A 26800-nucleotide genomic window follows, 5' to 3' on the forward strand; every position below is an offset into this window, starting at 1 on the left:
ATCATTGAATTTCTTCTCAGATATGTGCAGGTTGCATCACGATGTTTTCCTTCACCGTAAGAACGTCGGATAAATGTACATATGTAAATCGAAAATCGAAAAACACATTGGTACATGGCGGGATTCGAACCCAAGACCTGCAGATTGCAAGTCAAGTGCTTAACCCCTGAGCCACCGACGCTCCCCTGAGCCACCGACGCTCCTTTGGATGGATGTTTGTTAGAAAGTATCTCCAGAATAACGGATCTAGGTGAAATTTAACATGTACTAGCTAAGCGATTAAGGGGTGACGGTTGTGTTCCGAACGGAGATCCCGCCTCCTCTTGTTAGCGCCGGTGGCGACCACCTTGGGGTTTTAGTCGGTTTGAGTCCGTCATAATCCGACTCTTCGCCCCATAGAGTCGGATATGCGTAGTCATTTCCCCACGTTAAAAAAAGAAAAAGGTGAAATTTAACATGGATCTAGAAAATAATCTGGAAGAAAAAAACCACTAATAAATACATTTTCAATTTTTAAAATTGCGCGAACGGAGTTGCGGGTTAAAGCTATAGTTATAAAAAATAGCTAGAGTTTAATATTCTTTACGTGAAACAATTTGTATTATACCTTATTTTTGTATATAATATTTATAATTAACCTTGTCTAAAATTAATTTAAAACGCTCTTAATTTTAAAACTGTACAGTATCAAGTTTAACAAAAGATCAAAGGTATATATGTTGTTTGATACAACCATGAACAAAACCTTGCCTACAGGGAATTTCTCAGAAATCCTCTGTAAATTAAAGTTCTCGTCGAAGCTTGTTAGTGTACCAACATATAAATCGATAATCCTATCCTTTAACCTGTTTTGTCGAATAGCCCTTGACAACAGAACTTACAAATGTACCAACATATACAATGTTACTAATATTATAAACTAGCTTTTACCCGCGACTCCGTCCGCGCGGAATAAAAAAAGCACACAAGATAAAAAAGTTCCTATGTCCGTCTCTTAGTTCTAAGCTACCTCCCCATCAATTTTCAACTAAATCAGTTCGACCGATCTTGAGTTATAAATAGTGTAACTAACACGACTTTCTGACTATATATATAGATGTAAATATTTAGATGGATGTATGGATTTTTGTTTGAAGGTATCTCAACGGATCTTGATGTAATTTTGCACAGATGTAGAAAATAGTCTGGAAGAACACATAGGCTATTTATTCAGTTTTTTTTTAATTCCGCGCGCGCGGTCGCGGTTGACAGCAAGTTTTATAATAAGTATCAAAATTGAAAAAAACAGAATAGTTTAAGTGTGTGCCAATTATTAAATAACTTATAATGTCACCATTTTTTTATTGAGACATGTATTTTTTTAACATGATAAAGCGCCCAAAAATAACTCAATCTTAAGATAAAACTCTATATAAAGAAGTCTATTTATATTCTAATTACGTAAAATGAGTATCTAGGATTACTTGTCACAAATACATTATGTAGGCGGCCATACTCTCCGTAGACTCAGTGCCTATTCGACCGGCTAGCGAGAATGTCGTGTCGCGTGTTTTAGATACTCTCGTCTCGATATAGCGGAATACGGAAGTGTATTGTTTAAACTTTTCTTCATTCGTTGGTTACTATATGTTTCCCTGGTAAGTGTTATTAAAATTTGTATCATTAAATTAACTTTAAGTAAAAAATAGTTACAAAAATATGAAAAGATTTTAAGTATTCAGTAATTTCTGGTCTTTTATTTTTATTGAATTTAGTATACTTTTAAATGTTTCCTTAATAATATTCCTTATTTACTTTATTGATTTTAAATTTATTTTTAATGAAAGTAAACAATATTTTGTTAGCTTTTGTTATATAAAAAAATTACAATATTTATAACACAATTTTCTTTCTATTTCATACGTTTGTATATTTATTTTTCTATTTTAAATATGATTAATATAAAATTAGATAATTACAATGTATTTGAATAAGTAATAAGAGCATTGAGATATAAAAAAAAAGTTTAAATACAATACAAAAAAAAAATATGCACTCGTTGTAATCAGGATGAACATAATATGGCAGAGAGCTAATCTCTTCTTCGCGTTCTTGTTACCCACGTATACTATATTTAATAAAGTTTAAAAGATAAATTCAGAATATTTATAGAAAAATCTTATTGTATTTTTAGTAAAAAGTATTGCAAAGGGATAAATTAGAACATTAAAACGATTTTTTTTCGTGCTCTAGTTAAATAAAATCTTGAGAATTATGCTCTGATATGGTTCAGAACATTAGTTGAATAGTGAATTTAAACACGCGATAACATAACAAGACGTATCTTTAACTATATTCTTTCAGTAAAGTTACTTTTTGAGTGAAGTTATCAAGTTGTAAACAGTTTGCAAATTTAGGCTGTCAAAGAAATATTTTTTTGTGACAGTAGTCACTGTTTGTCATGAGGCATTTGCAGCTTCACCGGACTTTAGGTGTCCGGGCGCAGAGGATGCTTAGTCTAGTGCTCGTCATAAAGACTTATAAATCTCTTGACGGAGTATTATATAATAGATGATCCTTTTATTCACTTCAAGTATACTGCTACAAGGAAGTGAACAAGTTATGAGAAAACTTTGTTGTGAAACTGACAAGAATTTATGGTTTCACTATTTGAATTCGTTCTAGTTTAAAAGTAAACAAGAAAGAGTTATAGGCGGTTGAAGTTCAGTTTTTTATTTAATTATAATTAACGTCTTTTATATCTTATTATATGTTATGCTGTTCCATATTTTATTATGTTTATCACATCTATACTCCATATTCACGTACAATAGACTATATAATCATGTCGTCTAATAAATTAATAGTATTAAATCATTTAATATTTGTTACAAGTAATTGGCTAGTATATATTACAACTTTAACTATTATATTTCAGGATCTTCATTATCAAACCTATTTATATTTCACTTGTAAGTACTATTTAAAACATTCACTTACAATTAATTTGCGCAGCTTTCTCAAAACAACAACGTATGTTTCTTTTAATACACAGTTGTGGATAATTTTAGTATTAAATTCAATCAAATCCTAGAAGAATTGGTAGATAATTTGGACTCATTAAAGGTTGACTGCCGTGTTGTTCATGAAATTGAATCATGTAAAGAATGTTTTACATCAAGCCATAATTTCAAACTACTTGCCCTTAACATTAGAAGCATACAAAAAAACTTTGATACGTTTCTCATTGCACTAACACGTTCGGATTTAAGTTTCGATGTACTCATCCTGACAGAATGCTGGCTAAACGAGACTGTGATTGTCCCACAAATACCAGGATACACTTCTTTCAAAACAGAACGTAATATTAATCAAAACAGTGGAGTTGTAGTCTACGTTAGTGATGTCTGGAACCCGTCAATTATAGAGCCAACCATCAACGATGCTAATTGTCTAGCTGTTAATATACAAAATATAGCCACCATATTCGCCATTTACCGCTCTCCGTCATGTCATAACATTGATAATTTTCTATCTTCCATTGAGAGTTATGTTTAAAATAACAATGGTATACCTTTGATCCTAGCTGGCGACCTAAACATAGATATATTGGATAAAACTAGTTCTCGAGTCCTAGAATATCAATGCTTCCTAGCTGAGCACGGATTTACTCCAGCCATTACCAAATCTACCAGAGGGTCATCGTGTCTCGACCACATATACTTCACTAACTTTCATCGTAACCTAACCCCAGTAGGTATTGTCTGCCAATCTGATATTACTGATCATTTCCCTGTTATGATTGGGTTGAGCCTTAATAAATATAACCTTAGGCGACCAAACCGGACTGTGCTTAAAAGAGACTTTACTGGCATACGAAATGACCTTTCAGAGAGAGACTGGAGTGATGTCACAACTAATACTAACGTAAAGGAAGCTGTTAAAAAGTTCTCGGATGTTTTAGTTGCTACTTTAAAAAGGCATACGTGTGAAGTCCGTTTGAGTAGAACGCAATATAACCTCAAGCCCTGGATTACTTCAGGACTCATGCGTTGCATGAGACATCGAGACCGCCTTCATCATCGTGCAAAGCTAGAACCATACAATATGATCCTGCAAATCTCTTATAAAAGGTACCACAATTTTCTTGTTAGTCTCTTGCGTAAAATACGATTACAACATGAAAGGAATGAAATTAATGAAAACAAACATAATCCGAAGAAGCTATGGCGGTCAATTAAAACAATGTGCGGCATCACTCACAAAAGGCACGATCCCACTGAATTGTTAGCAGACAACACAAATACCACCCGTATGCGCCTCGACCAACACAATGTTTACTTCTCCACCCTTGGTCATCGTCTTGCAAATCAGATTTTATCAGATATCAGTATGACGGAAACGGATCTTGCTAAAAAAGTCCAACCCAAAACAACACCGCCAAATTCATTTTACATGTACCCTACAGATTGCGAAGAAGTGAACTCATTAATCTTGTCTCTTCAAAGTGGAAAAGCTACAGGCATTGATGGCTGGTCAAACCTCTTAATAAAACACGTTAAGGATGCTATCTTAATGCCATTAACTTTTATCCTTAATTTGAGCATGACAAGTGGCACTTTCCCCTCTCTCTGGAAACTAGCTGCTGTAATCCCTGTTTATAAAAGTGGTCCCAAGACACAGATTGAGAATTACAGGCCAATCTCCTTGCTAAGTTCTTTTTCGAAATTGCTTGAAAAACTTGTTAACAACCGTTTGGCTAACTATCTGAGATCCCAAAATGTTATTGCTCCGAGACAATTTGGTTTTCAAAAGGGTAGGAGCACTGAAGATGCAGTTTCCCTTCTAATTTCCACCGTTTCTTCAAAACTTGGTGACAAAAAATGTTGTGTTGCTGTCTTTTTAGACTTGGCCAAGGCTTTCGACACAGTGTCTGCTCCTATCCTTTTACAAAAACTATTTAATATTGGTGTAAGAGGTATTGCCCTTGACTGGTTCAGAAGCTACCTTTCAGACCGCATGCAATGTGTTAGGATTGGCCAAGTCATGAGCAGCCCGCAGTCCATCAGTTTTGGGGTCCCGCAGGGCAGTATTATAGGTCCTACGCTGTTCACCATTTACATAAATGATATCCATGATTTATCAATAGGTAATGCAGATATTATATGCTACGCGGATGATACTGCAATCATATTTGATGGTTTGACTTGGCAAGAAGCTCTTCAAAATTCTCAGCTAGGTATGTCTCGAGTTAGTGTCTGGCTCCAAAATAACCTCTTGACCCTTAATGTAAAAAAGACCAACTATATCTGCTTCCACAAAACAGCAGCTTCTGCACCCGATCAAAGTACTGTTATTAAATTACATCATTCTCTTTGTAACACCGTCGTCTGCGACTGCGAATCCTTGAGAAGAACAAGTGTAGTAAAATATCTGGGAGTCCTCATAGACGAAAAATTGACTTTTAAAGACCACATTGAATCGCTTACCTCTCGGGTGCAAAGAGTAATTGGTATCATGAGAAAATTACGAGATGTGACCAGCTTAGATATTTTAAAAAGCATATACTTTGCGTTGTGCCAATCTCTTCTGACTTATTGCATATCTTGCTGGGGCGCTGCGAGTGCCACCACTATGATTCGAATTGAAAGAGCTCAACGTTCCGTCTTAAAAGTCATGATGCAAAAACCTTATCGGTACCCCACGACGGATCTATACAGAGATTCTGGCACTCTTACCGTAAGGCAATTATACATATACAAAACTGTGATGATGGTGCATAAAAGTGTGCTTGGATCCGCTGAACACAAAAGTAGGCTGTCTCGCAGAGTCTACCTTTTACCCGTGCCATCAGTTAAATGCTACTTTGCACAACGCACGGGCTCCTTTATGAAATTTCATATTTATAACTCGGTAGTAAAGCGTTGCGATTTATTAAAGAAATCGTTGCCACAAGCCAAATCCACCTTACTGAAGTGGCTGCTTACTTTAGATTATAAAGATACTGAGTACCTTTTGAAGATACAATCCTAGATCCTTTAATATATTTATATCTTATCTATTTATAAATCCGTACCATACATACATATTTATAGTATCTATATTAATTTTATTTTGTTATTTTTCCATTTACTTAAATTTATTTATTTATTTTTCAATTGTATACTGGAGTAACTTATAATTGTTAAATGCTAAAATGCCGTGAATGAGGGTTTTTGTTATTTTGTGTTCTGAATATTGTATTTCTTTATTGAATATCGGTGCCCACGATACAGGCTATGCCTAGTGTGGGCATCACAAGATTACCCTAAATACCATAAATGGTAACTTAATATTCCAGATTAATTATGTGTAATTTTATGTTAGTATAAGGTTATTGTTTTTTGGTTTAATCTTTTTTGTGTTAATAAACTTTCTTCTTTCTTTCTTTCTTTCTTTCTTCTATCAATGTGGTATGTAAATATCGTAAATTCATAATAGTTGATAATGAATAATGTGAAAATACCGTATATTCTATAAAATTTTAATTTTTTCTTGTTCAAGAATGTTTTGAAGTACATATATATTTCATTAAATTATTATGCTTATTCTAGAATTTAGGTTATATATGTGATGTGCTATAAATGATGCGAAGACCCTAAATAAGTGGGATAAGGATACAGGAAACCGGATAGTCGTTAATTTGTTAAAATACGGAATAAATAAATATATAAAAACCATATATTATATGAGCCTCTCCAGTTTCAATGTTGGGATTTTATTACTACTTGACGCATGACCAGAAACTTGAAGTGTGCATTTAGTTATTATTATTATTCATAAAATAAAATTTGTATTAAAAAATGTCATGTCAACAAAAATTATGTCTATGTTCACTTAACCACATTTTTTGAAACTTGGACTTTGAAGTATTTTTTCATCCCGTTTTGGCTGATCTAGATCATAAAAATCAAAGTACATTTATGAATTTAATTTGAAATTTCAGACTACAAATGGACTTACAAGCTAGACTTGATCCTAAATTAATTTGTCGAAGGCCTACACAGCGTTAATGTCTACGTGACGGACATTTTAAAATGTCTACAACTGTCGGCTTCACAGCCAAGTGTATAGTCAGCAAAGTGAACGTATATTTATATAGAATAGGACACAACCAAAAATATTATTAACTTAAAGTTATAAAGCTTCGATCAAAAACTTTGAAAAAATAAATCTTGTGACTCATGTGACCTTTTAAAGCATGTTACGTCAGTCTGTCAACGTAAATATGAGTATATAGAGATCTTAAGCGGCTTGTTTTGATGGAAATTAATAAATTGATGTTATTAATAAAAGTCAACTATTTTTTTCTGTTTGAGTTAAAGTGATAAATTAATTTTATTATTTAATTCACCATGCATTCTTACAGCGGAAAAATCACATGAAATTTCAAATAATATCATTTTACGCAATTATTTCATTGAAAAATAATTTATTAGCAACTTAGTTAAGTGAAACTTGCTTTAGTGATTTGAATAACAACTCTGAAGTATGAGAAGACAAATGGCACTTGAATATGTTTTCTTTAGTTAATTTGATGTCGTCTAAGAGCAGGATCCTCGCTATACAGGCTACGCCTAGTGCGAGGGTACTGATAAAAGCAACCCTTTTGTATCCATAAAGTTTCTTAGCTTAACTGATCAGTGTAAACCTAAACTTAATTTTTTGCATTGTAATAATTTGTTTTTCATTTTCATTTTCATATTACATACCGACACGTATTTTTATAAAGTATACTGAATTTTTTCTATCCACAAAATGTTTAGATTTTTATATAAACAGAAAGAATTTTTTTGTAGCATATAAAAGTTAACGTACGAAAACCAACTCATCACGATTGAATAAACGATGAAATAAATATTTCATTTCGATTTAAAGATAGATTTGCTACAACAATTACACTCGTTTGTGAATCCGGTATGTCCAGGTTTTGTATTGATACAACATAGACCTGGAGAAATTTGAGTATAATAAAACTACAAAAGGGAACTTCGACACTTTCTTAAGCCAGGAATAAAAATAGCTTACTAAACATAGTGTTTAAGGCATTTTTTAATAATTTCTTTTTTTTTTAAATATAGCATCACACAGTGAAATAATATTATGTAATAAATTCACTTGCATTATATGCTACGAGAGGGCTACAGTAATATGTAGCATGTGCTACGCGCTACGGAAGACAATTTTCAATTTTTGTATTATATTATTCTCCAGAATAATACTCTTACTCGTATATGAGCCAAGAGGGAATAAGAAGCTAATAAAAGCGAACAAACAACGTTAAAGTTATTGGAATATTTATGACATTTTGCAATATTTAGCCGTTAAAGGCTAATATGGTTAAAATAAAATCGACATTTTTTTTTGCAAGTCAGGTTTTCTTTTATTAAAGTAAACTTTTGAAGTAGTAAGTAAACCGAGGTATTTGATTTTTGCTTTGATCTTTGTACAAAGTCACAATGGACCGGATTGTATGCACATGTCACCGGCAAAACGTTCACACCGCTCCTTTGTAATTTGCCTCGACGAATTGAAAGACTCAGCAAATTGCATATCGAACGAGTTCATTTACAAAGTGACGTCTTCTGGAAGTAAAACGTAACTTTTGCATTTACTATGGTAAGTGAACTGGAATGGGAATTATCTTATGGCAAAAATTCGGTTTGATCACATTGAAAGAAAACAAAAGAAAAGAGTTCTGCTCTAAATGTATTGATACATTTTATTATTTCATTATATTTCGTTGTTGAATATTTTCTTTAAAGTATATATAATATTTTTTCTTATTAAATTACTTTACAACATTTTACCCGCCGACATATGAACATGCGTGTGTGTCATAAATATTTTGTTACATCCGTATTAATAATTAACATTAAAAAATAAATAAATTCTTGTGTAACTTTATAACACAACCCTATTGAATATTGCCAGGGTTGTCAATATAGTTTTGGGAGTCGTACGGTGTTGTCTTGTTTTTTTATATTACAAGGTGGAAAACGAGCAAGCGGCCACATGAATTCACCTTTTTTTCCTCTCTCCCATACGTCTACGCATACGTGTTTGGGGTGTCCCCCCTAAAACGGTCCTTCTTGAATATTTCGCTAGTCTGTTCGGAATTTCGTAGAACACGTCTAAATGCTTAAAGCACAATATGTACGTAATTATTAAAAGCAAAGTAACTATTTGCTTGACCTTTTAATATATTTATCTAAGTTACCTAAGTTCAAAGTTTGTATCTTCAAACTTTATAATCTTTGTTTTCTCTTCCAAGTATTATTAAGTTCAAATCATTTGAATCGACTAATACCAGGACGATTTCTATGAATAACAAAGACCTAATAAATTGTAGCTTTAATATTCAACTTTCATTTTTTACCTTAAGCTTAAGTCTTGACTTTTTTTTATATAATAAGGTGGTACGAGTAGCCTTAGAGAAATAAATAACAACTTGATTATGCTGAAATATCAAAGCAACCGCTACTTATCCGCGATTGCAGATGTCTTCCCTACCCTTAGTCTTGTTCTTCTTGTGAAGAAAAAAGAGAATATTTCCCCTACCCATGCGTCCGCTCCTCTGTGAAATCCACTTCCCCTTTCCATCCTTACCTTATAAAGAAAGGTGGGAAGTGAAAGAGGAGTAAATTAAGCATCCGGTATGAGTATGCGACTCATCAGTCTCAACGCGGAATTACTTCCACTTCACTCTTGTCTTCTCTATGGCCATGTTACTTCAACGGTCGAGACAACAAATTCGTGTAACAGATGTTGTTGTTGCTGACGTCTACCATTGTACAATTATAATCGCTTATAAACGATAAACAAATCTTTGTGTCGTAATTAATTTACATTTCTCTAATACTCTATGCACATGCAAATTGATTAAATCATTTTATATTCATCCGCTAACAAATTACAAAGGGGTAACAAGTTTGAAGGGAGCATTGAGCACGTCTCTACGTGAGGCCTTGACCGAGTTATGGAGTATGATAACGCATAGTAAATACCTCGTCTTTTGTATTCAGATTTAAATTTTTGTTTTGACTCATTAAAGTTGAATAAGCGATACGTTGAAGTACATTTTCATAACGAATCTTCAATACCTAATGAGGTAAAGAAATTATAGCATTCAATCACGACATTGAAATGCATCACAAAAGTGAATTCTAGTAACGATTTTTTAAACATAACCAGATTATTTGAAAAATAATTTTTCTAGTAAACATTCCATTTAAATTCTAAGCTTTAGTAGAACAGTGATGGCGAAACAATGGCAAACGTGCCACTGATGATACACGGATCACAAATTCAATATTCACTTCAAATGAAAATTGTGAAGTAGGTATAATATGAGGAGCATACGCGAGTGATCCCCACGCTACGAAATGTTCTCAATAATCACAAAGGCAAGATTATTTGATAGAACGTTTATGATTTCATTCATAATTTTTTTTTAAAAATGGCACCTTGATACGAAAAGGTTTGTCATCCCTGTACTATGGTTTACAGCAATTGTCGATTGACAGAAATCGAACCGACGACCTGATCTACCTGTACCGTCAGTACCCTAGAGGGTAATGGCATGTGTGACACTTCGTACTGTGTTCAATTAAGTGTAAATTATTATACATTATGTTTTCGAATAACTTAAGCTTTTATTACGTAGTTTTATTTTTATAAGCTTATTGGTACAAAATGTAAGCTTATAGTAAACAGATAAGATCTGTAAATACACAAATAGATTGCCTGACCTGGACCCATACAACCCTAGCACCGCATCGTAATGTTTACTTACGGTGCCCGTCTTACGACATTTATAGCTCAAGAATTTATACAAATAGTAGCGAAAGAGAGAATTTGCTCTATCGTTTAATTATCTGCTTTTAAAGGGTTCAGAAACTATTTCTCCGATAGAAAATGTAAAATATGAATTAAAACTTGAGATATTAGATGTCTATGCGCCTTTTACGGGTGAAGCGACTAACTTTGTTATTTCTTTTTTAGATTTAAAAAAGAATAAGTTCAGATGGGAAGTAATGCGTAAAGCTATTTTTTATAAAAATAAAAAACGTTGTGAATGAATCATAGTCAATTGTCGATCAATGGGCGACTAGTACTGTTGAAAAATTATTTAATTAAAAATCATTACGATTACTCAGGGCAGTGGCATACAAGTATAGAAATATACATAGTACAACTTTTTATCTCCTTTAAGGTAATAGTATAATTGTGCAATAATTAAAATATATATATATATATATATATATATATATATATATATATATATATATATATATATATATATTTATATATATATATATATATAACGGCCGGGATGGCTCGCTATCAGAATTATTATTGATTGAGATAACTTGTGGGCGGCTATGGGTAATATCGCATTCAAGGAATACACTGCTTATCACTTCTCAACTCGTTATAATTGATTCACAGGCTCATGTACAACGAACAATGCTTTAATTACAATCCATATTTCCAGAATGACTAATGTCAAACGCGCATCGTACAAGAAGTCTCTTCGAACACAGCTCGTGTTCTAATTTCGATTTATTAAAGTTGATTTCTTCTTCTGATTGCGACACGGCCGTCCTGCGAACACCCGTCCTCGGGTGATGTTAGATTGCAAACACCGGTCTCAGTGTGCTCTTAGCATGTGAACATTAACTCAAGGAAATATTTTGTTACGCTCGGCCACTCCTGGCCCAACTTCTGTTATCTAACGGGACACCGCCGTAAAAATCAACTTAAATACTCTACAACGTTAGTTACTCCCAATCTCCCAGAAACCCACCGAGTAAGATCTCTAACGCCACGGCCTCTCGACCGAATTTCACTCAACGGCTCTCTAGCCGAATCTTTCACCACGGCTCTCCCGCCGAATCTCTCTCCACGGCTCTCCGGCCGACCAAACACGTGTGTTACCGTGATATCACACCAGCGATCTGTACAAATGGATAGGCTATTTGCTTGGAAATGATAGCTTTTGCTTAGTTCTGCCCTAAAAGTGCATGTTCACGTTAGTAACAGTTAATTCTATTTCTATTATTAGTTTGAATCATCACTACCTCTACCAACCAAAAATACAGTCAACGCCAAAATAGCGAAAATCAAAAATCAAATACACAAAACACCACGTCTTTCAGCCTGTCCATTTATAGAGGTCAGTGCATCACACACATTGCGGTCCTCCAGACCTCAATCTCTGCCCGTCACCCTGTGACGTGGCAGTTCCACATCACGGTCCTCGAGACCTCTGCCCGTCACCCTGTGATGTGACAGCTCCACACCACGGTCCTTGAGACCCCTGCCTGTCACCCCGTGACATGACAGTTACACAAACCGGTCCTCCTGACCCCGACCTCCGCCAGAGTAGAACGCGCACCGCTCACCCACGGACTACTTGAGCTGCCCCAAGAGATACCGATTTCCACAGGGCTACGGTTACGACGTAATAACTACTGGTACGGTCGAACACAATACGGCCGATAGAGATCTTTACCCGAGTTTCTGTTACAAATTAGCTTTACTAAATATCACCAAATTCATTATCAACTCGACTTATCTTGCACCAAGCTTTGCAATCCTGCAAACGTCGCTGGTATCCACCAACCGCTGCCACGCAGACGCTGCTGCAGTGGCTTAAACCCACCAGTCTCGGCCATACTGACATTAGCACGTCCCCGTGCTATCCTCATAACAGACTTCCTTCATATTGTACATCTGCAAAAACAAAACGAAACCGCAGAGATTACTGTGTCACACCGCTCGTCTTATTCTGAAATCATACGTATCATTACGATTTACGAATAGTTAATAATCATATCAATTAACTGTAAGAATGTTTGACCTTAAGGACATTAATAACTCCAATACAAAATTCTCTCCGTTACTAACTCATGGCAACATGGCTCAAACAATCAAACCATCTGCACCAAATGTCATTTCGTACGATAACGTCGACAACATCATTTCAAAGATTTACTTCTTAAATTTAGTAGAAGTCAAACTTCCTTATTCACAATTTACATATTTAAAAGTTTTGACGTTATGTAAAGGAAAAATAATCGGTAAAGAAATAACAATAACATTCGTAATGAAAACATCCTGTCATTACATGCCATATTTTCATTCAGTTAGTAGCAAACTCTAAGTCCTTTTTTTTTCTTAGCAAGCATAGCTCCTAGGCACCAGATTCAAATTCTCGTAAGCGTATTTATGATTACGTTAAAACCCAAAGATTTAATATCAATGCCAACCCGTTTTTATCGATTTTACTGAATTGTACTCGTTAATTCTAACATCTTTGCGACACCCACATTAAGTCCTAGACACAAAACCGTTTCAACTAGTTAATGTCAACAAACCATTTATTTACTTGCACTATTACAACTTAAGACCGAAGGCCCAATCCGCTACGGGAAAGCCATAAACAACAAAATGAATTTAATTGAACTTAAGACCGAGAAGAGTTTACTATCTGTTAAGTCTAAACACATTTTTGCTTTTAAGAAACAGCTACACGACTTAATTCATTTCTGTTTAAATAATTTTTATTAAAACTGTCAGTTGACATTCAAACCAATAGCATCACAGCTAAAACACACAAAATAGTACAGAAACGAACTCACCGGATGATTAAGTTGAAACCAACTACTGTTGATATGAAAGAACACACATTCACGCAGAATGCATTCAAAGCATTCAATAGGTTGCACGACCCAACTGCTTTTGGGAGACCTCTAGACCCCTTGCGTCTATCTTGCTCTGCAAGCCTTCATTCTTTCTTTCCAATTTCAATTCGTTTCATTCTGTTCTAGAATATCGTTTCTTAATTGTTGATGATCATTTTGGAATTCCGCACTGAATTATTTTGAGACTTGTCCTTAAGATTGGTTGAGGTGGATTTCGGCTATCCGGTTTTATTCACCTCTGCTCCAAATAGTGATTCAATGCCTATGCCGAACCAATGTCTAAAGTGGCTTGTTATTATTAATGTAGCAATACATTTTTACGTAATCTTTCTGCAATGTCAACTTCATGATTTGGCAATTATTTTCTTTTAACATTTGGTTTCTCGAAGCATAATGTCATGGATCCACGCATGCGCGTTGGATTTTTCTTTCTTTCCTCGTAATTTATCTTCGAAATATTTTTCTTCAAATTATTGTATGCCATAGGATTCCCAAATTATGTTAGCGGCTCACTTGTATCGGTATGCGTATACCTCGTACTGCTGCGTAGCAACTCACGCATACTTCGTTTGCGTATTTAGTTGCTGAAACATCTAGATCGTACACAAAATCAAATAAATTTATCATAATCTTCCACATCAACGTTTCTTATTTACGTTCTACCAAATTAATTGCGTAGTCGGAATAATTTTCTTTAATGACGGACGGAAACGTCATGTTATTTCTTTTCTTTTCTCAATGTCATATTTCACGGAGAATTTTACAAATACCAACTGAAAAAAATTGCGCTCATCTCCATTTTCTCAATTACGACTTGAACCGATATGGATCCCACTTCTGATAACGGCCGGGATGGCTCGCTATCAGAATTATTATTGATTGAGATAACTTGTGGGCGGCTATGGGTAATATCGCATTCAAGGAATACACTGCTTATCACTTCTCAACTCGTTATAATTGATTCACAGGCTCATGTACAACGAACAATGCTTTAATTACAATCCATATTTCCAGAATGACTAATGTCAAACGCGCATCGTACAAGAAGTCTCTTCGAACACAGCTCGTGTTCTAATTTCGATTTATTAAAGTTGATTTCTTCTTCTGATTGCGACATATATATATATATATATACATATATATATATATATATATATATATATATATATATATATATATATATATATATATACATATATATATATATATATATATATATATATATATATATACTAATATATCTAGCCATCCATTCTAGTTCGTTAGATAATAGTCGAATTTTGGAATTCAAACCCACGACAACCCGGTCCGATGCCTATATTCTTAACTGATAAGCAATTGGAGCTTCAAAAATATTATACAGATGAACTTAAAACAATATTTTATGTGTAAAATGTCACCTCTACAAACAGTGTTAATCAAGATATTAATAGAGTTTCCGACTTTTTCCAGAACACTACCGGGATTTTATTATAAATTCGGAGTTTCAATATTGAGTTTACGGCTTTCTGAGTAAGTCTCGTGCATGACGAACTTTTTAATAAGTATGCTCACGAGCAGAATTTTTTACTATACTTTACAGGAATACATATCTTTTAAAAGACTCACTATCGCAATCACTTGTTAAGTCTCACAAATGAAGTGATAAAAAAATCTACAATAAGCGTCTATTTATGTAACCATTAACTCGGATCGGATCGGGCTCGACTCGATTTGAACTCCACTTAATCCGGACTCAGACACGACTTAATCTGGACACAACACGATCCGTACTCGCACTCGACTCAAACTTGGAAACTCTTACTACTCTCAATTAAGTTTTATTTATAAAAGCTAAGCTATGATAAAAATAATTGCGTCATATTATTTTCAAAAACCTTAATCAACATGAAGGGGTATTAAAATAAGTAGTAAAAAATACATTTCTTTTTAAGTAAAACATTACCACTTTTTCTTTTTCTGTTTTGTTCTTAACATTAGTACTTTTTCTGTCGTGATTTATGTGCTACAAAGATAAAGTAAATTAGTAAAGCGAAAAGGATTTAAATATAATATATTACAATGAGAGGATTCGCTGACAAATTGAAATGTCTTCAATTTGAATATTTGAGCGTTTTAATATCTTTTAATACTTTTTAAATATCTACAAAACATTTAATAATCTGCTCTGTATCTATTTATTTGATAATCTATTTTATTTGCTAATAAACAAAATGTTTCGTTTTGATGATATTTTGTTACAGTGTAAGACTCCAAAAGTTTAGATACTAAAAAATGTTACAAAACAAAAAATAACATTTAAATTTAATTTTTGTTTGTTTGAACATTGTCAAAATATGATATAGTTTTTATTATTTAGTCGCAATTTCGATCAGAACGAAGTTAATATTAACGTACTAAAATTTCCTCTGTTACAATTTAGTAATCTTTACAGTTATTACACATAGCCAACATTATTCGAATTATCAACGAATTTATTGAATCACAAATGGTGACATTATCGTTTTATAGCATGACAACGATTTTATGTCTTTTTGTGAATGGAATTCGTTGCAAAACAAACAACTATTGTAAAATATATTATGTAACGAATTATATAACTATAATTTGAATTGATATTATCTATTAATGAATGTAATTTTGTTCATTTAAGTATATAAATCCCAAATGGCAGGGTACGAAGATTTCCCCGTTACAAAAAATATTATAAATGCGAATGTTTAGATGGATGAATGTTTGTTTGAAAGTATCTTCAGAACGGATCAACGGAACTTGATGAAATTTGGCACAGATGTTAAACTTAGTCTAGAAAAACACATACGCTATTTATAAAGTTTTTTTATGCTGCGTAGACAGAGTCGCGGGCGATAGTTATTATATATAAATGTGACAGAAAACAATAGGCTGACTGAAAGTCTCATCAAAATATGATATACATAATTAAAAACATAGAAAACACTATTAAACTTAAATAAGTCGCCTCGAGGTGCAGACAGAGATTACGTATTACGAAGCCCTTTAGCTTACACCTGGCACTCATATCTCGCTTGTTAAGAATAGATGTTAATTAAAAAAAAAGAACTGAATGTAGACTCTTTGACACTCGGGGTAAGAATACAAATCGAATGACACCTCGGTTCAGATGTTTAGGCTCTAGGTCTACACAATGGAACTTTCAAATAAATCTACGTAGATAAAATTTACATTCGCGCAAAATACCTCCCTATTTCAGTCGGGTTATATTCTGTTAAAGAAGGTGAAAAAAAATAATACTTCTTCAAATGAAAGATGAGTGCGCAAGTAGTCTTTGATTTGAAGAGTTAGACTCGATTAATCATTTCAGCTGTAGCTTTCTCCATTTGTTCGTAGTCATTGAGAATTCGACTTCCGGCCCGCAAATTAAAACGTTGTATGTTTGCAGTACAATAGTTGTAATTAAATACTGTGTTAGGAAAGATAGTATTAATTTCAAATATATGAGTAGTTAAAATGCTCCCGTACAATCACAAAAACATACATTTTTTTAATTTGCTTTATAGATCATTTTCGGTATATCAAATTACCTTTCAAGGTCATTTTTAGAATTTTCTTCAATAAATTGATAGGATTATCAAAAATGTAAAAATGTTGATAGCACATTTATATAAAATTCTTCTATGAATTTAATGTTGTTACACAAATAAAAATGCCTGTTAAATAAACGTTGTTTTTTTTCTTTACAGAAAATATTAAACGTTCAATTTGAGCAGACTATGGAAATTTTCCATCGTTCTTATAATCTTTAAGAACGCGTTTAGTGAAATGTGAATAAAATTTAATAGAGGAACTTTTTTCTGCGTCACAATACTGTCTGGAACTGCTTACGACGTAGAAAAGCTACGTATTTATATTATAACTTCTATAAGTACTAAGAAAAAATTGTATGTTAAAATCTACAAGTATCACAGCGGAAAAAAAATTAGTACTAAACTATAATATTCTTGTTACATAAAAACCTATTGTGGTCTCTTTTTCGAAGAGTATGAAAGAGTCGTATATGCTTTTGTACAGGTATCCGGCAAAAGAAATCCAGATTTAGATTGTGTTAAAGTATAGACTAAAATGTCAGTCATAGTTAACGATGTCTTTTTAATTTTAAGTTCGATGAAGTCTTACTGTTACATTCTTGAAAGTGACATCGTTAGACTTAAAATTCCTGAAAAGAACTTGATGTAAGCTCTATTTTTCTAGTGCAATGTGATACTATTTTGTGAAGAAAATTTATGATGCTAAAGTTAGCGACTTCATCGGTAGAGTACTGTATATTTATATATTTACTTTAACACTGTATTCTAGATTATACACTGTTCCAAATCAGAAAACAAGGATCGTAAACAAAAAACAAACATAAAAAAACTTGAAATCTTTCGACTGTCATCAGGGTTATCAGACATCTTCTAACGGGCGTGGACTTGCGGGTATTACAATAAAATAACTGTTGTAACAATTATCACAATTAAAACTATCGATGATACAATTAATGTCTTTACTAAAGTAATTTAGGATTGTTAAGATAGAATTGGATTTAAGTATAGTAACGTCCACCGAGCACGTGGTTGCGTGCGCACCTTATGACGATTCAAACCGAACTGACAGATTTGTCAAGATGGCCGCCCTACCAGTGCTCGGTGTTCGTTATGGGTATTGACAGCGCCAACACGGCCAATCCTGACTATCGCACGACCTCGTGCGCATAGAGTCGCGCTTCACCGTGATGAGATGTCATTGTTCTCCCTCTATTCTATTTGATCAAAAAGCAAAGATACACCATAAGTAAAGATACACCATTACCATTCGTTCGGCCCTTCCTGACTAGAAGGAAATTCACCATCATTGCAAAGTAATATGGATCGGTCGTGCAAGGCCCCCTCGACCAGCTATACATTACCAATTATTACAGCGTGGACCGGGCGTACGAGGCCCCTTCGACCAGCTACACGTTACCAACTATCATAGCGTGGCCCGGGCGTACGAGGCCCCTTCAACCAGCTATACATTACCAACTATCATAGCGTGGCCCGGGCGTACGAGGCCCCTTCAACCAGCTATACATTACCAACTATCATAGCGTGGCCCGGGCGTACGAGGCCCCTTCGATCAGCTTTATATAACCGACTATATATGCGTGGCCCTTTATATCCCACTTCTGATGAAATCTTTCGACTGTCATCAGGCTTATCAGACATCTTCTAACGGGCGTGGACTTGCGGGTATTACAATAAAATAACTGTTGTAACAATTATCACAATTAAAACTATCGATGATACAATTAATGTCATTACTAAAGTAATTTAGGATTGTTAAGATAGAATTGGATTTAAGTATAGTAACGTCCACCGAGCACGTGGTTGCGTGCGCACCTTATGACGATTCAAACCGAACTGACAGATTTGTCAAGATGGCCGCCCTACCAGTGCTCGGTGTTCGTTATGGGTATTGACAGCGTCAACAAACTTAAACTTTACGTGTTTTGTTTTTCATAAATATTGTGGTTTTAAGAAATTATATTTACACTTGACACTGGCTGAAAATGTCATTTATTGTCTGTGGAATTGTTTTGGAAAGTCCTATTCTACACAAGGCAATGTAAACCTTCGATAACCGGCGATTTTAGTCGCTTACGCAATACATTGTCATAGAAGTTCGTACATAGCGCGGGTCGCCGATATTTCTATCTGTCATCGTTAAAGACAGTCGCTCGTTACCTGTTTGTCAAGTTCGTCGCTAGAAAATATGCTGGAATTTTCAAGATGGCGGAGCAAATCTATATAGCTGAAAAGTAGACGCTATGGTTGTACTGACTGAAAGACGAGTCGCGTCGACGACTGAATGTTGTATGTACAGAGTGTGCGCAACGCGATTCTCTCAACGCAACCATACAATATTAGTTTCGACGATTTAAGTTGCTTTATGATCGAATGATTAAGTGTTTAAAGAACAATGGCAGCCGCCTATACATCAAAATAGTTGAGGCTAAATGATAGCGTCTAAGCATGAAAAATATCTTAAAACGATAAGAATTAGTTGCGGAGCAAATATCTGAAAGAATTTCGGCCCGAGGAAGCCGCAAAAAATAGATATTTTGATTTTAATTTTTCGTTTTTTGAGGTTACGTCATAATGACAGCTTGAGAAAATTCGCAATGAAGGTTGTTATTTAAGTAAATATCTAGTACGTGATTTTATTTTGTATATTAAATCAGAACTGTATCGTTATAAATCTGGCAGATGGTGGTTACGAGTAGTTATGTGGCTGATTTCGAAAAATATAAGAGTACCACTAGCTGTCACGCGGCATGTTGGTACTCTTTGCTACGAGCGCCACACGAACTTAGCCGACACAAGGCGGAGTATTTGTATAACCATAAAAGCAAATAGTTACAACATAGTGCGGTTTGCAGTCATTTAAAAATGCCTGAAGACCAAAGAACTATCTTTTTTCACTAAGTATACACCTACTATAAATAATAAGTATCTATTTGAAAGTAAGTATTGGAATATCATGCATAGTAACAATTTCTAATTCGTACACTTTGCTACTTATATTTCCGAAAATATGGCATTCTTTAAATGGTGGGAACACTTTAATGGGTGATAATCCGATTAGTCAAAATACATTCTTTAAATTATTATAATGTTTCTGTGGCTTCAACAAAAATAGAATTATTTACGTAAATTATTAAAAAAATATGTAAATTAATTGTATCTATATGACATTTCTAGACGCTAATTTTTTTTTCAACTATTTTTCTGCCATTGTTCTTTATAGAACAAACATGTCTGTTTTAATTAGTCTGCGATTACAAACTTTTAAAGGTAGTTTAGTTAGGTTTTTAACATTTCTCATTTCTATTGAATTTAACTATACATTGCTTGGTTCTTCACTGGCAAAAACATTTCGTCATCCCTCCCATTCTGTTGAAAAGATTGAGATAACGATCTTTTTATAGATGTGTTTTTGTAGTGGACATTTACGTTGTATCCAATTTCGCATTTGTAAGTTTGTTTTCTTAAAAACTATAGAATTATTGAAGGTATGGTTTACATAAAAAATTCACAAATGGAGTAGAATTTTTCTGTTTTACTCATACAGAAAAAGGTCGTTTGTATATTTCATTTTACATGTTACATGAAATTATGTCAAAAAACATATTATTTCTTTATATAATTCGTAAGACGTTCAAACAAGGACATTTGTAACCAAATGTTACCTCTAACAATATTTTTTCTATGTAATGTAATATCCATTAAGGGTATTCAATTTAGTTACTATTGTATTCAAATATAATTATTGTTTTTTTTTTCATACATATTTTAAGATGGAAAACGAGCTAGCAGACACCTGAGTTCGCCAAAATAGCGAAGCGACCGCTGCCCATAGACATCCGCAATTGCGGTGCGTTGCCTACCTTTAATCGACGGAGGGTGAGAGGCACAGAAAAGGGTCGTATCCCCTTCCTATGTTACCTATCTTTCGTCAAATCCACTTCCTTCTCATACTTTTCTTTAAAGAAAAAGGTGGGAAGAGAAATATTAGGCCTCGGACACGCGCACTCATCAAACAAAACGCGGAATTACTTCTACTTGACACCTGTCTTCTGTGGCCCATTCGTGCAACAGATGTTGTTGTTGCCATCTTCCACTGTTAAAATTACTATGAACATTTTTTATTCTTCAAAAATGATTGAACAAAATCTATATTGTCAGCATGTGCTATAAACAATAACCATTTTAGTCCACTTCCTTTCGCCAAGTTCTACCAATGTATGAGGACCAAAACCGAAATGTCGTTTTATAATTGTGGGTTTCTGAGACCAACAAATAATGACAGGAATGATGATATGTTTTGTTTTTTTTTGTTATATGTTGATTTATACAAGACATTTTAAACCTAAATAAAAGAGTTGCGAGACACGTGACAAGTAGACGTAGTGAACATACAATTATAGTGAACCGAATCGTTAGTTGTCGGAGCGTGCGGTCTCGTATCTCACCCGTTAAAGCCACGAGAGAACACATTACGCTAAGATAAACTAAAGTAATTACATGAGGTCGGTCAGCGAGCATGTTTATTTATACATGATCACTTGTAAAGTTAAATTCCCGTTTTAGAGACATTATGGTATGAAAATAACATTAAACTGCTTATTCCAATTCTTTAGTCGACTGACAAGAGGGTAAGGATTTTCGCGTGTATGTGAGTTTTTATGTGGATGTCTTAGCGGACGACATATTTTAGCATAACCACCATAACACCCATATGTCAACTTGACTAGTAAAATAACAGTGTAAAGTCTAATTCAAATGACATTAACAAAAAAATTAAAATGAATTGCTAAAAATGGAAATTGAATATAAACTAAATAACTTGCTAAATAATTCAAAATAAAAAATGTAATAGAACGAAACTTTAAGCTCTTTTCGCTACACATCGATCATCACATACTTCATCGGATTCATTATTCTTTACCACCACTATATTCTTCATACCTAATCTTTTTGTATTGGTCTTTCAAAACTTTATTCACTCCAATAGATGAGGCCTGGACATTGAAAGTGACGTATTATGTAAATCTTTTCTAATATCTGACTATAAATTTAAAAATCTATCGTTTAACTTTAAATGGAGATAGATAAGTTTTGTGTTTCTAATTAAAATAGTCTTCGGATATATCGTAAGGATCGATTATTGGGATCTGCCGTATGTTAGTAGATAATATAGAGGAGAGTTCTCATCTACCTCCACCTCCACCTCACCAGTAATACAAACAATCACTGTATTATTGGTGTTTAACATATGTACATAATACATGTCCGAGAAATCATAACAGAAAATTTGAAAATGTCCGTAATTAACTATAGACGTTATATACTTTTTAAATCCCCTTGTAATAAAGTTGCAACATATCTTTTAATTATGTTTTCCACGTAACTCGACGTTGTCGGAACGGACACAGCGTTCATTCTATTTATAAACGTTGTAAAATATATTTATTTTATGTTCATTGTCTGGTTCCATACCAGCATATGCTACAGCTTCTTATCCTTTTGTACATTTTTAGTCCAGAACATATTGAATATAATTAAATATTGGATATGAAATCAAAACTCAAATAAAATTCAAGTGTATTTATGTGTAATCGAAATAAAACAGATTTTTTAATTTTTTTTTTTTATAAGGTAGCAAACAAGCGGAAAACTGAGCCCCTACTAAACTAGCGTAACTAAGGTAGCAAACAAGCGTGCGGCCATCTAAATTCGCCGAAAAGCGACCACTGCTTATGAACATCTGCAATTGCAGATGCGTTGCCTTCATTTCATCAACGGAGAAAGGGATATTTCCCCTTCCTATGCGTCCTTTCTCCTCCGCCAAAACCACTTCCAAAATGTTTTGTGCATATGATGTATTGACGCTATTTTTAGCGAAAAAACCTTTTTATTTTTTATGTCAGTCTGTCCGCATTACAGAGTTTGTTTCGGGTAATCTCCGAAACTGTCTGATCAAATTTGCCAGGACTTTCACTTTAGCTGATGAATGCAAGAGTAACAAAGGATATTTTTTTTTAGTTTCACACAGACTAATTCGCGGTCTATTTAACGTACTGTACTGTACTGTACTGTACTATACTGTACTGTACTGTACTGTACTGTACTGTACTGTACTGTACTGTACTGTACTGTACTGTACTGTACTGTAACGATAACATTTATATAATACTAGCTATTTCTAGTAGTATTATATAAATTCTATCATTAAAATAAGTTTGAAATAACTTATAATAACAGTTATTATTCTATTTTATTTTAAATATAATTTGAACTTCATACAATACTTACTGTTACTTGGAGTAACATCAATTAAGATACACTCTAAATAACCATCATAAATTATAAGACATTAGTTATTTAAATAAACATTTTCGCGAATCTGCCTAAAATCAAATCTTAAAACATTATTATCAGAGCATGAACATAAATTCAATAGGTTTCTAAAACAGTAATCGCGTTAAAGTTTTACAAGTTACATATTTTATAACGACGTGATAAAACAAAGGGTCTCTCTAATATTATAAATACGAATATTTAGATGGATGGATGGATGTTTCTTTGAAGGTATCTAAAAAAACCGCTCCACGGATCTCGATGAAATTTGACATAGATGTAGAGCGTAGTCTGGAAGAACACAGGCTACACATATTTTTTTTAAATCGACACGAACGTTGTCGCTGGCGACATCTAGTTTTTAATAAATCAATATAATTGTGGATTTGGATTAGAGGGACGCTTTTATTAATACATAGTGGTGATCACTGTTTTGTCAAAGAGATTGTAAGGTATATTGGCAATGTGTATTTATACAAATATCAGTGCACTGTCTGAGGTGACATAATATCATTAGGTTTTATTATATAACTACTAATAACTAATTTCTACTAAATTTGACTACAGTCTTATCTGAATAATGATGATGATGTAATCCCGGCCGATATCGGCCGCGGCGACTGTCTTCAACTCCGGTTTTGACGTTGATGTGCTCGCATGTGGCTTATGTAGTCAATTTTGTTAGCAAAAATCCTCGCACATTGCGGACATGAGAGCACAACGTTCACGTAATTATAGCTTATAGCCGCAAGTGGTCGGGCTTTCAGCTCGTCGCGTCTGGCATCTACCTCAAGGAGCCGCCGGTTTTCAAATTCTTTGACGCTATATTTAACTAGCGCTCTCCACTCCGGCCGTCTGGCAGCCTGCTGCTCCCACAGCGAAGGATTGATGTCGCGCTGCTTCATGTGTCGCTTCAGCACGTCTTTGTACCCTCAAGTTCTGAGTAAAGAATCTGAATAACATCTATAAGCAAGAAAAATATCGTGGCCTAATTGGACTCTCGCATTTTGTTTTTCTCTCGCGAATTTAATTACCATACGGAAACATGTAATGTTCGTGTAGATTTCGTCTGTGACGTTACCTTCCAAAATATACAATGGTATATTTCAATAAGACTGACATTTCAGTGGAAACGTTACCTTACGTAATATGAAGTTACGTATCATCAACGAGGGTCCACATTTAACACACAAGATGAATGCTCAAAAAAGAAGTAGCTGTGTCCTGCACATTGATTCGCTTTCGGTTTAAATGCGTATCACATTCTTCCTGCTTAAATTTACTTTATTTTGGCAATACCTTGGGATTACAAGCCTAACGCTTTCTAATTAAGAAATTTAATTTTGCATTTGACGAATTTAATTATTCTGTCATCCCATCTGTTGTTACTAAAATTATCACGTTCAAACTCATCAATATTAACGTAGAAATTCAATCTAATATAATAACAGTTATTGGTTATTCAGAGTATTTACTAGTTGAACAAGTTGAGACGAGAATTTACGTATGAATCTGACATGGAGCGAATTTACCATCAGTTTATCAACAAAGGGTTTATTTATATACAGTTTTGTATAGTCAGCCAATTAGAGGTACAATTACATTTTACACAGCCTAGTTATTCCAAAAAGATGTCTGAATTTGAATAAAATTCAACATGCGGAATGTACAAACAAACTTTTCAGAAACACCGTCTTAATTACGCAACTACATTCATTATACAAGGTCTTGTTTGAACACGGTATTCCAAATAACTTCAGTTCTTCAGAATCAGTTTAGCACAATTTGACTTATTACAAGCAACAATTACCACTTTTGTTAACTACTGGATCAACTAACCACATAATTAGTAATTACTACGTTACTTTACCAGACTTTTGCACGGACAGCTGAGTCCATTTTCATTTCCATTAACTCACTAACCTTACTTAGTAAATTTAATTATAATACTACATATATGCCAGACTTTGATTTGACATGTTATATTTTCAAAATATCCCAGGGGTTATCTCAACACGATGCAATATAGAAGAAATGTGGCACATACCTTACCTTTTGAATCCCAAGACGCAGTCGTGAAGCAAAGGCAATTCGCTTGTATTTTCCGAGAATACAAAATGCATTTTGTTCCTATAATAATGGAACTGAATTTTGTTTGTTTTGTTGTCAATTCGTAGTGAAGAACATTATAGACTTATGTAACAAGATGATGGGCATGTACCTTTTTTTGACCGACTTAAATTTATAGACATCATCAACATCATGAGGACAACCTGGTAAAGGTTTTACATATGCTTCTTCTTTTGCACATCATTTACCGGTAAAATACCACGACCACACAGAAGACAGGCGGGCAGTGGAACCAATTTCGCCTTTTGATGAGTGTGCATGCCGGAGCCCTAAGCCTTTAGTTAGTTAAGGAAAGGATAGTAGGGGAAGTGGATTCGACGGAGGATGGGACGCATAGGAAGGGTAAATATCCTCTTTCTTTGCGTCTCCTCCTCGATCGATTGAAGGTAGGCAACACATTTGTTACGGTGGCGACAGTCGCTTCGTTATTTCGGCGATTTTAGGTGGTCACTTGCTCGTTTGCCACCGTTTGATATATATGTAAAAAAAAAATATTTTATAGATATAATAAGAAAATGTTTTTCATTATAACATTTCTAACTACAAGTATAGTATTATTAAAACGGCCTTGAATACCGTAACAATTTAGTTTTTCGTCTTTCTTTTCTATAAGGCATTTATTTAATATCGAAATAAATAATTTTGTACTTTCTGGTAATAATATGAGCACTAGAGCGTGAAACTTTGGCGTATTCAAAGTCAGCCATATTCAGTCAATCCAATTTCTATTCATATTTAGAATTCTTAGAAACAAAAAGATCATCGGACCGTTTGAAATCGGTATGATATTTATTACGGACTACTTGCCCACGACTTCCTTCGCTTATCATTAAAAAAAATAAGTAATAAATATAGCCCTTGTCACTCGGGGATAGTGTTGCTTTCCTGTAGTGAAATATTTTTTTAAATAGGTTCTGTAGTTTCGGAGCTTTATATAAAAAAATTACAATTCAACGTTCTTTAAATTAGAATAAACTGTTGGATCACTTTGTTGTCCGTCCGTCTGTCTGTCTGTCAAGTGTC

The 26800-nt window shown here is 34.0% G+C and overlaps 1 protein-coding gene across 1 annotated transcript in view; it reads left to right on the forward strand.

Moving 5' to 3' along the window:
* The first annotated feature begins 1620 nt into the window (after window positions 1–1620).
* Window positions 1621–26800, forward strand: part of LOC106719822 (parapinopsin) — a 35892-nt gene continuing 10712 nt past the window's right edge. The window contains exon 1 of the mRNA XM_045681066.1: window positions 1621–1637. The gene's annotated coding sequence lies outside the window, so the exon portion shown is untranslated. The remainder of the gene's footprint in view (window positions 1638–26800) is intronic.

Source organism: Papilio machaon, chromosome 14 (genome assembly GCF_912999745.1).
Source record: "Papilio machaon chromosome 14, ilPapMach1.1, whole genome shotgun sequence".
In the NCBI taxonomy this organism is placed as follows: domain Eukaryota; kingdom Metazoa; phylum Arthropoda; class Insecta; order Lepidoptera; family Papilionidae; genus Papilio; species Papilio machaon.